Source organism: Mus musculus, chromosome 11, assembly GCF_000001635.26.
Source record: "Mus musculus strain C57BL/6J chromosome 11, GRCm38.p6 C57BL/6J".
NCBI classification, from domain to species: domain Eukaryota; kingdom Metazoa; phylum Chordata; class Mammalia; order Rodentia; family Muridae; genus Mus; species Mus musculus.
The window spans coordinates 31,214,793-31,228,720 of NC_000077.6; positions in this window are offsets into that span (position 1 = coordinate 31,214,793).

Consider the following 13,928-nt stretch of genomic DNA (forward strand, 5'->3'; position numbering starts at 1 on the left):
AAGCAATAGGTCGCTGGCCATTCAGCTCTTGCATCCCACGAGGCTAGTCTCATTGCACGGGATAGAGTGAGTGTGCTTCAGCAGCCCGAGAGAGTTGCACGGCTAAGCACTGCAGTAGAAGGGCTCTGCGGCATATATGAGCCTATTCTAGGGAGACATGTCATCTTTCAAGAAGGTTGAGTGTCCAAGTGTCCTTCTCCCCAGGAAAAACGACATGGGAGCAGGTCAGGGTTGCTCTGGGTAAAAGCCTGTGAGCCTAAGAGCTAATCCTGTACATGGCTCCTTTACCTGCACACTGGGGATTTGACCTCTATCTCCACTCTCATTAATATGGGTGGCCTATTGCTCTTATTAAAAGAAAAGGGGGAGATGTTGGGAGCCGCCCTCTCATTTGCCATTATAAGATGGCGCTGACAGCTGTGTTCTAAGTGGTAAACATAATCTGCACACGTGCAGGGGCAGTTTTCCCGCCATGTGTTCTGCCTTTCTCGTGATGACAACTGGGCCGATGGGCTGCAGCCAATCAGGGAGTAATACGTCCTAGGCGGAGGATAATTCTCCTTAAAAGGGACGGGGTTTTGCCATTCTTTCTCTTGCTTTCCTGTTCTTGTTCTTTTTCTTGCTTTCTTGCTCTCTCTTGCTTGTGCTCTTGCTTTTGCTCTTGCACTCTTGCGCTCTTGCGCTCTGGCTCCTAAAGATGTAAGCAATAGAGCTCTTGCTCTCTTGCACTCTTGCTCCTAAAGATGTAAGCAATAAAGCTTTGTCGCAGAAGATTTTGGTTTGTTGCGTTCTTCCTGGCCGGTCGCGAACGCGTGTAAGAAATTTTATATCTAGCCACTTTGCTGAAGTTGTTAATCAGCTGTACGAGTTCTCTGGTAGAATTTTTGGAGTCTAATCTTCTGCATATTGTGATATTTTTACTTCCTCCTTTCCAATTTGTAAACTTTTGATCTCCTTTTGTTGCCTAATTGCTCTGGTTAGAACATTGAGTACTATATTGAATAGATAGGGGGAGAGTGGGCAGCCTTGTCTTGTCCCTGATTTTAGTGGAATTGCTTCTAATTTCTCTCCATTTAGCTTGATATTGGTTATTGGTTTGTTATACATTGCTTTACTATGTTTAGGTATAGGCCTTGAATACCTAATCTCTCCAATACTTTAACATGAAGGGGTATTGTATTTTGTCAAAGGCATTTTCAGCATATAATGAGATGATCATGTGTTTTCATTGAGTTTATTTACACAGTGATTTCTTGTATGTTTATGGGCATCTCTTTCTTTAGGTTAGGGAAGTTTTCTTCTATAATTTCATAGAAGATATTTACTGGCTCTTTGAGTTGGGAATCTTCACTCTCTTCTCTACCTATTATTCTCAGGTTTGGTCTCTTCACTGTGTCCTGGATTGTTTTAGTTAAGAACTTTTTGCTTTTTGTATTTTCTTTGACTGTTGTGTCAATGTCTTCTGTGGTATCTTCTATACCTGTGATTCTCCCTTCTATCCCTTTTATTCTGTTGGTAATGCTTGCATTTGTGACTCCTGCTCACTTTCCTAGGTTTTCCATCTCAAGGGTTGTCTCACTGTGTTTTCATTAATGTTTCTATTTCCACTTTTTGATCCTTGGTGGTTTTATGTAATTCTTTCACCTCTTTTATTGTGTTTTCCTGTATTCCTTTAAGAGATTTATGTGTTTCCTCTTCAAGGACTTCTACTTGTTTACTCGTGCCTTATATATCCTTAAGGTAATTATTTATGTACTTTTTAAAGTCCTCTTTTGTATCCATGAAATGGGATTATAGGTCTGAATTTTGCTTTTCAGGTGTTCTGGGGTATCCAGAACTTGATGTAGTGGGAGTACTGGGTTCTGATTTTGCCAAGTAGCATTGGTTTCTGTTTCTTATGTTCTTGTGCCTTCTTCTCCTCATCTGATTATCTCTAGTGCTAACTGGCCTTGCTGTCTCTGACTTTAGCCTGTCCCTCCTGTGAGTCTGGGTGTGTCAGAACTCCTGGTAATCCATCTGTCTCTGTGATCCTGTGATTCTGGAATCCTGTGATCTTGAGTGTGGCCAAGATCCTGCAAGTCAAGCTGCCTCTTAGATCCTGAGATCCTGTTCTGTCTGAGCTCTTGGGAGTCAAGATTTTTCTGGATGTTATAGGAGTGGGTAGAGAGCAGAGCTCTGAATCTGTGATTCTGGGTGTGTCAGAGCTCCTGGAAGTCAAGCTTCATTTGGGTGTTGTAGGAATGGGTGGGGAACCAGATCCCTGGGTCCTTTCAGGTTGCAGGTGTAAACCAGAAGGAATATGTGCCTCTAGCTGAGTGGGGGTACCTTGGTTCCTGGGGGTCCCACATACTCTGGGTTTTGGGCAAAGGTTGGGGCCTCACCTGAGATCCTGGTGTGTCAGAGGTCTTAGGAGTCAAGCTTCCTCTAGGTGTTGTAGAAGTGGGTGGGGAGCCAGAGCCCTGGGTCCACTCTGGGCACAGGTTCAAACCAGAAGGAACCCAGTCATTCTTTCCAATCACCCCGGTTTGGGTTAGTTCTAGTCCCCTGAAACACTCATTCCTTGCACACATGTGTGTGGAAACTTGCGACTAATAGACCACCTTAGGAATCTGTTAACTGAGCACACTACTAGCTTCTGCCGATCCAAAAGCTAAAAATGTCATCAGAGAGCATCCTGGGCCTATAGAAAAGCTTCCTCTACTTCAATGTACCCACATCTCTGATGTCCCACCAAAGAATCTTAAAGTTGCATTGATTTACAGCTTTCTTTGTTCTGTAAAACTATAAAAAGCTTCATAAAATTGCTTTCATGATTGAACATGGAATTTGGAGTCATCTAAATGTATGTTTCCTGGGAATTGTCACTCAAAATGTCTTCAGAATAAACTATCTTTAAGTCCCTTTAAGATGAGAGCACTGCCAAAAAAAAAAATGGGAATGAGTGGGTAGAGAAGTGGAGGGGAGGGTATGGGGGACTTTTGGGATAACATTGGAAATGTAATTGAGGAAAATATGTAATAAAAATAAATAAATAATAAAAAAAATAAAATAAATAAAAAAAGGTGAGAGCACTGCATTTTGCATTGACAGGATGAATTAAGTGAGCTAACTGGATACCTAAATGGGAGCATTGAACACCAGTCCTGGTGTTTCCATATAAATTGTTCTTTCTTATTAGTTTGTCTCCTCTTGTTTGCTGTTTACTGTGGCATTTTCCTCTCCCCTCCTGTTAGTAAATGGGCAGCTTTCTCCAAGCATTTGTTGAGAAGGAATTGCTTAGCAATAGTCCCTCACAGGTCTTCACAAAGCTTAGACTGGCTAGAGAGCTTGGAAGTCTCCTACCTCCAGCCACAACAGGGCTCCTTTCTTCCAACTTTAGGCATGCTTTGTCAGCCTTTGTGTAGATAGTATAAGGGTCTGATGTGATTTAGTCACTTGAATGCTGCTCCATGTGTGAAGTGGACATGGCCAGTTCTGAGGCAGCCAATCAATTTGCTCCCAGCATTTACATCAGCATGGCATGATGGGTACCTCCCATTCTGAATGAATTTGTCTTGTTGCTTTTTTTTTTTTTCTTTTTCCTTTTGAAGGACAAAAAGGAAGCTTGGGAAACAAGAGCTTCCTACCTTTAATGACAATCAGTACATGATATTCCCATAATAATTTTAAGAAATTGAGGCTGTAGTATGCAATGCAGGAATTTAAGAGAGAACTATGGGGGCAGAATTAACTTAGTTTATTGAAACTTGGGTTTGAGAAACTAGTTTTAAAACACTTTTGCTACTTGATATTCCCTAGCCTTCACCCCAACTCATGCATATACATGAAGTACAGGATGGGGAAATATTTAATAGAGGTTTTGCTTTTCAACCATTTTGTGTGTTCTCTCTTCAGATGACCTATGCTATTCTGAACAGAATGCATGTTTTAAGAAGGTGATGAGCCAGTCTCCATCTACCTCACTTGAATCACACCTCATTGAAATGAATTATCCAGGAAGGTTTGTGTGGAAGTAATATTGTCCAATGGCATTTTGCCTGGGCTGAGGGCTATAGTGAAACTGGTTAGTGGAGGCAATTTTTATGTGTGTTAATGACCTATTTTCACAACTAGTTTTTATGGCAATCAACATTTGATTATGGATTTGATCAAGGAAACTTTAATTTTAAAAATCTTCACTCTGCAGAGATCCAGTAATTTCTCCATAACAGATGCTCCAAACCTGAAAGCACTTCCTGCTGCCAGTGTGAGATACTACTGCCAAGCTCTCTCAGACCACAGGTGCCTATCAATGATGCTCACTGATGACATTGGTTTCTCTCCTAAACTGAGGAGAGAAATTATGTTAAAAATACGGAAGTGTGTTTTCTTGCTTCTGGGAAGAGATGTGACTGTTTTTGAGGAAAGTCATTCCAGTCAGTATTCAGATACCCAGCCATGGCAGAAAACTTCCCTGTCACTTTTCTCAAAGCATCTAACCGAACCTTTGTTGCCTGTGTATCTTTCCCTTGGCAAAAGAAACTTCAGCTTTATCTATATGGTCTGAAATGTTAATATTACTAACTCTGTGCCTAAATTTTAAAAGTTGATCTTCTATCAAGTCATAGTCCCATTGTGGAAAAATTAAGACACTAGATAATGTTGAGAAGAAAACTCTTGTACTGTATTGACACAACAACCCTGTTGTCTTACAGGGTACTTGGCAAGTAAACTAGACAAGTTGACCCTGGACCTGTTCTTTAATAACACTTGTCACAGCTGAAATGATCTAGTCTTTCTTGGAGTTTTAAATTTTCTGATCATTGTTCTTCTATCAATACATAATATATATATATATATATATATATATATATATATATATATATGTGTGTGTGTGTGTGTGTGTGTGTGTGTATAAACATATATTACACACACACATAAAAGTTACATGAAGACAGGAGTCTTTTTAACTGTTATATCTCAGCATAAAGAACAATGCTTGATGCTAGGTGCTGCATATTAATCCTGCTAAATTATCCTTTAATGAGGAGTGTGGACAGTATTTGGTTTCTTTTATCAGTCTCTGCTTGGTCAAATTTACTCCCTGCAATTTGGAATCCTGACACTTGAGTGAATATTATGTCATTGCATTGCCTACAAGACCCTTGTTCTGTTACTGAATCTTGTGACCTTCTTGTCATAACCTGTTTCTTTAGTCTTCATACTACAGACTGGCTGGGATGGAAACCTTGTCTTCCTTTACAACTCACACTAGATGGTTTGTGTTGGCAGTATGAAACTTGTTTTATTCATTGCAGAATCCTATAAAGAGAATAAGCAAATTAGCTTGTAGTGGGATACTAAACCATAGTTGTGCATCGTGAAAGCATTCCTACTAACAGTTTAAGTGCTAAAACTCTCTTGGGTAAACTAGCCTCTGGTCACTTAGACCAACCATGAATTTCTATACAAGTGTCCCTGACTTAGGTTATGAGAACTGCCTGACCACTTACCTTCTATGCCCTTGTTTCTGTAAGTGAGGCATGTGAGTCATAGATGTCTTTCTGTTTGTCACAATTATAGTTTATGCCTTTAAAAACTCAAAAGAACTGGAGGTTGAGGCTACTTCCTGCTACTCTTCCTGGAAGAGCCCTGAAGAGTTCATATAAACTTATTTAGGCATCTTGGGAGTTTTTCTCTTCAGAAGCCTGATGCTCATGCTCTATTCAAAAAATATTTTGGAAATTCCACTTTGCTGTGTGCCTAGTGTTAGTAATCTAAAGGTGCCTATGAGAATTGTTCCTTGGGGCTAATTTATACCATTGGCTGAGCTTTTGCTATATGAAGAACACCATGCCTATTGTCAGAGATACAACTCTGAAGGATGTGAGGATGTGGATATCAGCAATGGTGTCAAGAAACTTCCAAGTTATACTGTTCCATGTATAGAAAGAATTACTGAGGACCAAATGGTCCAGGCCATCTCTCAAGGCAGGTATGTTGGGGTGGGGTGGGATGAGGGGCATAAAGAATGAGAACAAAATGATGGAAAAATAAGATAACTTTATTTGACAACCAATAGGGTTGAGAGCTGAGCTGATACAGGCTGCATTGATGGGAGCTGCTGTACGAATGGCTGGGATCTAGGTGTTATTTCTTGAAGTAGTTGACCTTTGAGGAAGTTTCCTGGAGGATTAAGGATTGTTTCCGACAAACAGGAAACCTCCTTAGGAGGTATTTTTCTGGTAAACAGAAACTTACTTTAGGCCTGTGTATCTGATAACAATCTATGTTTACTTGGCCAAAGTCTTCTTTTTGCCAGGTTAACTGTGGGGGTGGAGTCTACCAGGAGCTGGGCTGATAGTCACAGGATTATGGAGTTGGGTGTTCCATGGTGTCAGGCACCCATGTCTGTCTGGGAGCATGGCTCACTGTTCCGTCCCTTGTAGAGTTTCTACTGGGTCTCCAGAGTAAGTCTTACTTGACCAGAAAACAGGCTGCCTTTCACGGTCCCACAGAGGCCCACTGGAGACCACAAAAGATTCTTGGAATCTACCCCTGAAGTCTGAAGTTTGCAAGCCAGTTCTTTTCTCATGGCAGGTCTGGTTCAGTTAGGCTCTCAGCAAATCAAAAGCTTCTAGAAGAACAAAACCAATTAAATGATTGCTAATGATGGTCTTTTATACTCATAGTTTGGTGCCCATTCCAGTCACTAGAGGGACTACCTCCAGCAGCTGGTGGGAGCAAATACAGCCAAATATTAGGCATAAAGAAAACACAGGTTGGAGGTCTCCAGCAGGTCCCTCCCTTTAGAGTTCAGGAAACCCCGTAGAAAAAGGGAAGGAGAAATTGTGAGAGCCAGAGGGGTTCAGGACATAGCTGGCATAGCACAACCCACAGAATAAACTAAGCAGGGCTCAGAGGGGCTCCCAGAGACTGAAGTGGCCATCACAGAGTGTACATGGGCCTATGCTAGCTAGGTCCTTTGCATATGTTGTAGTTGTTGGCTTGGTATTGGGGGGGGGAGATGTGGGGAGGACTCCTAACTGTGGGAGTAAGAGTGTTTCTGATTCTTTTGACAGTTCTTGGGACCCTCTTCCTCCTACTGGATTGCCTAAGTTTGGTGCCTTGGTGCAATGACTTATATCTGGTCTTATTGTATCTTATGTACCATGCTCAGTTGATATCCCTGGGAGGCTGACTTCTCGGGGGAGATGGGAGAAATGGATCTGAGGGACAGTGGTTTAGAGGAAAATAGGAAGAACAGAGGAAGAGGAATCTATGGCCAGTATGTATTCTATAAGAAAAGAATAAATAATTTGCTGGTTCTGCAGAACCACTTAGAGCCTGTGAGGTGTTTTGGAGCAGTTACTAGGCTGTAGTTGGTTCCTGGATAAGGACTGTCAAGCTGGGTAGGTTCAAATAAGAGACAGAAGGTAATATGTTGGTATTAGAAACTGACATGGCAGATCATCTCTGAACCCAGTGACATCACCCAAAGATAGGGACCCATGCATCTGTTACCATGGCAACCACCATACATTGCCAGAATCCACTTGGCTCACCTCCCACCTTTACCTGGGAGCAGCTACATCACAACCCAAATAAAAAGCAGACCCTTTGACCCCTCTCTCTGTTTCCCCTTTGTCTTCGTTGCTACCTTTGCCCTCCTCCCCTACAATAAATGTCATGTGGAACTGTACTGGCCTGGTGTGGTCTGTCCAGACGTGAGCCGTGATTCTAACACAACATAAAGTGGGAGGATCTTAGAAAAAAATCTATATTTTGGGTATGCACTTAAAACTTCCAGGCCTAGCCATGCTTGGTGGCCCATGCCTTTTATCTCAGCACTTGGGAAGCAGAGGCACTCGAGTCTCTGAGTTCAAGGCCAGCCTGGTCTGCAGAGTAAGTTCTAGAACAGCCAGGGCTACACAGTGAACCCTTGTCTCAAACTACCCCCATAAAACAAAATTACCACAACCCCCCTCTTTTATGGTCTTGGTCTTTGGGTGGTGGTGGTAGAAGAAAGGCTTTGCAAGACTAGAGGAAGGAAAGACTCTGCCCACAGGGACAGGCAATAGGTAGGAAAGCTTAAGCTTTTGACTGACAGGAATACTTGTCAAGCAAGGGATCCCTGAACTCATTTGACATGTAACAGATAGATCCACATTATGACTCACTGAAGATTATGTAAATTTTTCAAAGTTTACAGAAAAGATAAAACTTAAGATATACTTGAAGGACCATTGCCTGTTTAAATCTATACTGATGTCCTTCATTCAGAATAAGTAGTTATCAAGTGTCTGTAAGCAGCTGGAAAAGACTGAAGGCATGAGTCACAGCAAATCAAAGTCTGAAAAGTTATCAACATAAACATTCATTTATAAAAAGACAGAAGTTTCATGGAATGAAAGAGAACAAAATGGAAGCAGAACTTGATGACCCAAAAGAGGTGTGGGATAAAAGTTTAAACCGCCTTTTCTCTGTGCAGGAGGAGGACATTACAGCTCCAGGGCATGGTTGAGAAGATGTTTATTGTAGATATTAAGGAGAATTCAGCCAGAGTCATCTTAGGAAGTTCAGAGCAGGGAGAGAAAGTAGGCTGAATAACATGGTCAGCAGATGGAACTGGGTTGTGAGAGAATAGAGAGAGTTCAAGAGAGGAAGAGAATATATAGAGGAGAGAGGGACAAGGAGTGCATCAGAGAGGCAAAGTGAGGCAGAGAGGGAGAGAGGCAGAGACAAAGAGACCCAAGAGAACCATTTCAGCATGGCTAAAATGGCAGGGTTATATAGGATGAGAAGCTGAGGAAAGGTAAGGTCCTAGGCTGAATTTAGTGACCAATGGGAGGGTCTACAGTGATCAGAGAGCAATGCTTTGAGATATAAGATTTGTAAGAGCGGAGGAGAGTGAAAAGTAAAGAAAGCTTAGAGATTTGCTTGTGTGGTGGCAGAACCGTGACAGGACAAGAGAGTGCAGAGGCTCTGCCATCTTGTATTCTTGATGAGGCCAATTTAGGTTTAACTAGAATTTGATTTCCTTGAAGAAAAGGAAGTCCTATAGAAAATTATTTGACTTTACTCTAGGAATCTGAGGTCAAGATACCCCAGCTAGCTTACCTTAGCTTTTGTTAAACTGCCCACTTGTACAAAACCTCTCATTTTAGCTGACTGATTACCCTATCTTCTGTTAAACTTCTTGCTTATTCAAACTCTTCCCCAGCAGCTGCCAGTGAGATACCATGGGATGTGGTTTTTGCTTTTTAAAAACCTGTTACTCTAAATACTCAACACTATATGTGGATCCCAAATTCCTGAGTGTGGTTCAAGTTGTCTAGAATAAAGCCCTTTTCAATGCCTATAGAGTGTGTTTGCTCTTCTCTGGTTATAATCTATGAGAATTTGGAAACCAAGTGTGCCATTGAAGTGGCCATTGAAACTGATTGTCTGAATAGAGGCCAAGCTGTTAGCAGTAAGAAAATGGAGGTGTAATGGAATCCCTGAGACTGAGGGATTGGGGGTTGGGGGGGGGGAGAGAGAAGAGATCAGAGAATGCTAATGAGGGGTCATGAGAAAATTATGAATGGGAAGAGCCCATGTTTAAAGATAGGCAAACCTCCAGGAGTGAGCAAGAGAGGAGGCAGGAAGAGAGTTGTAAGGAACTTCCAGGAAAGGTGGGAGAGACTTAGGAAATGGAGTCATTAGGAATGGAGACACAGAGAAGTAAGAGAAGTGCTGTAGTAACAGAGTCTGAATCCAAGGATGTCTTTAAAGAGAAAGTGATGTCAGAGAGAGGCCCAGGATCAATGGAGGGTTTATTTGGCTTACACTTCTCCATTGCTGTTCATCACAGAAGGAAGTCAGGACAGGCAGAGACTCAAACAGGGCTGGAACCTGAAGGTAGGAGGTGATACAGAGAGAGAGAGCTAGAGGGAGAGAGAGAGAGAGAGAGAGAGAGAGAGAGAGAGAGAGAGAGAGAGAGAGAGAGAGAGAGAGAGAGAGAGAGAGAGAGAGAGAGGTGTTGCCTATTGGCTTGCTTCCCAGGGCTTGCTCAGTATGTTTTTTTTATAGAACCCAGGACTACCAGCCCAGGGATGGCACCACTCACAATGGGCTGGTCCCTCACCCATTGGTCAGTAAGTGAGAAAATACTTCACAGCCGAATCTTATGGAAGCACTTCATCAACTGAGGCTCCTTTCTCTCTGATAGTTCTAGTTTGTGTCAAGTAGACTAACACAAAACCAGCTAGTACACTCAATAAACAGAAGAAAAAAATACAAACTAGTATGGAGAAGTAAAAGAATAAACTGACCAACCTCTAAATTTAACAAACAGAAACCGCCAAAACAAACTGCCTTCAGGCTACTATTATAATTTATGAAACATAAATTAGTTTCATGTTTAGAGTTATGTCCTCTCGAAAGAACATCTTACTAGGTTTACTCAGATCTGCCCTACTCCTAAAAACTTCAAAATCCAAAGTCCCCATGGGCCCAGAATTTCAAAGAGGAAAATAAACACAGTCTGTACTGAGTGTTAGAAGAGATTCCATATTTTTCAGTGTGATGGCTAATATTATGGTTTAACTTTAAATTACTGTGCCTAAGAGATCTATAAAACAAAAATACCTCAAACCTGAAAGCCCCACTTGCCCAAGGAACTATAACTTCTGGAATGCTGTGATCTTGTTCATGTAGCATATCAAACAGTGTGGTTTTGCTTTTGTAAACAAGCTTGGTCACTCTGGAATGCACAAGATGTGTGCTTGATTACAGGAAGCTGTGGTTGTCTCTGACTGCAGGAATTAACATAGTCAGCTGACTTTAGCCTTTATAAGTCCCTGACTCATGTCATTTGGCACAATGTCTCTGGGAATCCTGAGTCTCAGATATAGACCTGGCCAGTATCCATGACCCTGGCCAGTATTTAATAAAGCCTTTTATGTGTTAAAATTTATTAACAGTTACACAGGTGAATCGCTGAACAACCCCAGGTGCATAAAACCAAATATCCAATATAGTAGTCTGTAAGAAAATTAGACAAGCATGTTTATTCAGTGTCTGTTGCAGAATATTTGATCACATTGTGCACACCAAGATTATGAACTGGATTTCATTTTAATGAAAATTATGATATGGCTTGGCCTTTGATCCTAGAGTTTTCTGTTTACTGTAAACAAGGACGTATAGTGTGGCTCAGCCCTAGCACACAGCTTTAATCCAAGAGCTAAATAAAGTCAACCTTAGGACAAGAACAAGCAGGGCAAGAACAAGCAACCAGTTGACAGGAAGTGAACATCAGTAAATAGAAAAGAGGGCCGTTGACTTGGAGGGTATTTAAGACAATGTAGAGAAGGAGAGGAAACTTTTCCTTTGGGGACATCAGTGGAATAGGAGGGTCAGTTGGGTGCTTTCTCTGCCTCTCTGAGCTAGCAGGCTTTTACTACAGCAACTGGCTCTTGAGTGTTCTTTGGTAAATCAAACATTTAGAGTTTTATTTTTTAGAACGAGTGTCACACACATCACTTCCTCACTTTGTAGCAGTATGTATGACCCACATACAGCAGGGACAGAGTGACTGTTGGTGGCTATATACAGCAATGATTTTTGTGCCAAAGAAGCAAAGCTTTCACACTGATTTTACTTTAAAGTAGTAAGTAGCTCCAAAAAGTTCAAATTGTGTGTGTTTTCATGAATATTGATGTACATGAGATATTCCTAAAAAGTGAAATATCAGGCATAAGGATAAATTATTCCTTTTCATTTGTAACATTAGGGGTTGGCCTTTTGAGCCAGTTTAACTCAAACAATACTAATTGTTAGTCTGATTATGTGAAAGCTACATTATTATTGTGGATTTTAAAGATGAGCTTCAAAATCTCATCACACTTGACTTGATAAGTCAAGTCATAAGAAGTAAATAAGTTTTTGAAGTCAGATCTATGACTATGAAAATATGACTTAAGTGGTTTTAAAAATTACATTTTAATTAATATAATAAATTAGATGGCTTAAAAATATTAACTGATGTATTCAGTCTCTCCAAAATATTTCAGTGGATACAGTGATATCTGGAGTAGATTTTGTGAATATTCTTTCTGTAGATTTATTTTTAATTATATGTAAATATAAATGTCTGTGTCTTCTGCGGGTGTGTGCACATGAGTGTAGGTGTCCATGGGGGACAGCCCCATTGGTATCCCTGGAAAAGGAGTTTGAGACAATTGTGTTTCCCTTGATCTAGTGTCCTCTCCAAGAACAGTACTGATGTTTATAGCTGATCCCCTCTCTAGCCCCTGTAGATATTATTTTTCATAGTTTAAAATTTAGAATTCTCAGAGTCCAAATGCATTGTTTTCTAGCCTCTTGTGAAGACACATAGGGTGATCGTGTGTTCCTGCAGCAGCATAGAAAAAGAGAATTTGACTTTCAAATACAACAGCTCCCAATGTTTAAATAAAAAGACATGTTTATTTGATATTCTAGAAATTCTTGTTTTCATCTACTGTGAATGGGACCTGTGTGCTTCACCAACTATCTAGCCTTCAGTTTCAGTACAGGTTTATGCAGAGTCTAACCTGAAGCTCACAGTCTTCCTGTGTGGCTAACAAAGCCAGCAAAGATCTCTCTCAGCTCCTAAGCTTCCTGTGGTGGAAAAACATCATCCCCTGCTGTGCTCTCTACTCTTCAAGGTTGTTTTAATGGTATCTTGCCCAGGAGAAATCCTTAGGCTAACTGAATTCAAATTTTAGCTGAAGTGATATTTTAGATCCTTTTAAAGATTTTTGTTGAATCATCATTTTCCTTGAAATAAAAGGACCTGGCTTCCACTTGCTAAAATTGCCTAAGCTTTTAGGTCACTTATCCCATGTTCTTATCCCATCACTGATTATCATTTTGGCAATCTCTTATTGATAGCTAAATTAGATTATCTATGTGTGTATGTATTTTCTCTGTATAATCCATGCCAATACTTATAAAATGACACCCCAAATTGATTCAATGACCTATTTTTATATCATATATGATTATCCCCACCCCAAAGATAATCAATTTAAGATAGTGTCTAATTTATAACTATGACTTAATGGTATATATCTATAGTAGTTTGAAAGAAAATTATCACCACAGGTAGTAGAACTATTAGGAGCTATGGCATTGTTGGCATAGGTATGGTCTTGTGGGAGGAAATGTGTCACTAATAGGTAGGCTTTGAGACCTCAGAAGCTCAAGCTAGCCCCTTGTACCTCATTCTCTTCCTGCTGCCTCCAGATCTAGATATAACTCTCCCAGTTACCAAGTGGATCAAGGACCTCAACATAAAACCAGGACTCAAAGGGAGGGACCTTAGATGAAATGTCCGACAGCAGGGAGAGGGAACTTATAGAGTCCACCTCCAGCCAGAAGACAGAACATCAAATATGGGATGGGGTTACTATCCCACAGTCACATCTCTGACCCATAATTGTTCCTGTCTGAATGAATTACAGGGATGGAAATGGAGAGGAGCCTGAGAAAAAGAAGGTCCAGCAACAGGCCCAGAGAGGGATCCAGCTCAAGGGGAGGTCCCAAGGCCTGACACTATTACTGAGGCTATGTAGTGCTCACAAAATCAACCTATCATGACTGCCCTCCGAAAGACCCAACAAGCAGCTGAAAGAGTCAGATGCAGATATTTGCACCCAACCAATGGACAGAAGCAGCTGACCTCTGTTGTTGAATTAGGGAAGGCTGAAAGAAGCTGAGGAGAAGGGCAATACTGTAGGAGGACCTGCAGTCTCAATTAATCTGGATCCCCAAGATCTGTTTAACACTGGACCACCAAACAGACAGCATACACCAGCTGATAGGAGGCCCCCAACACACATACAATGGAGGACTTCTGGGTCTGTGTTCATTCAGAGATGGTGCACCTAACCCTTAAGAGACTGGAGGCCCCAGGGAGTTTA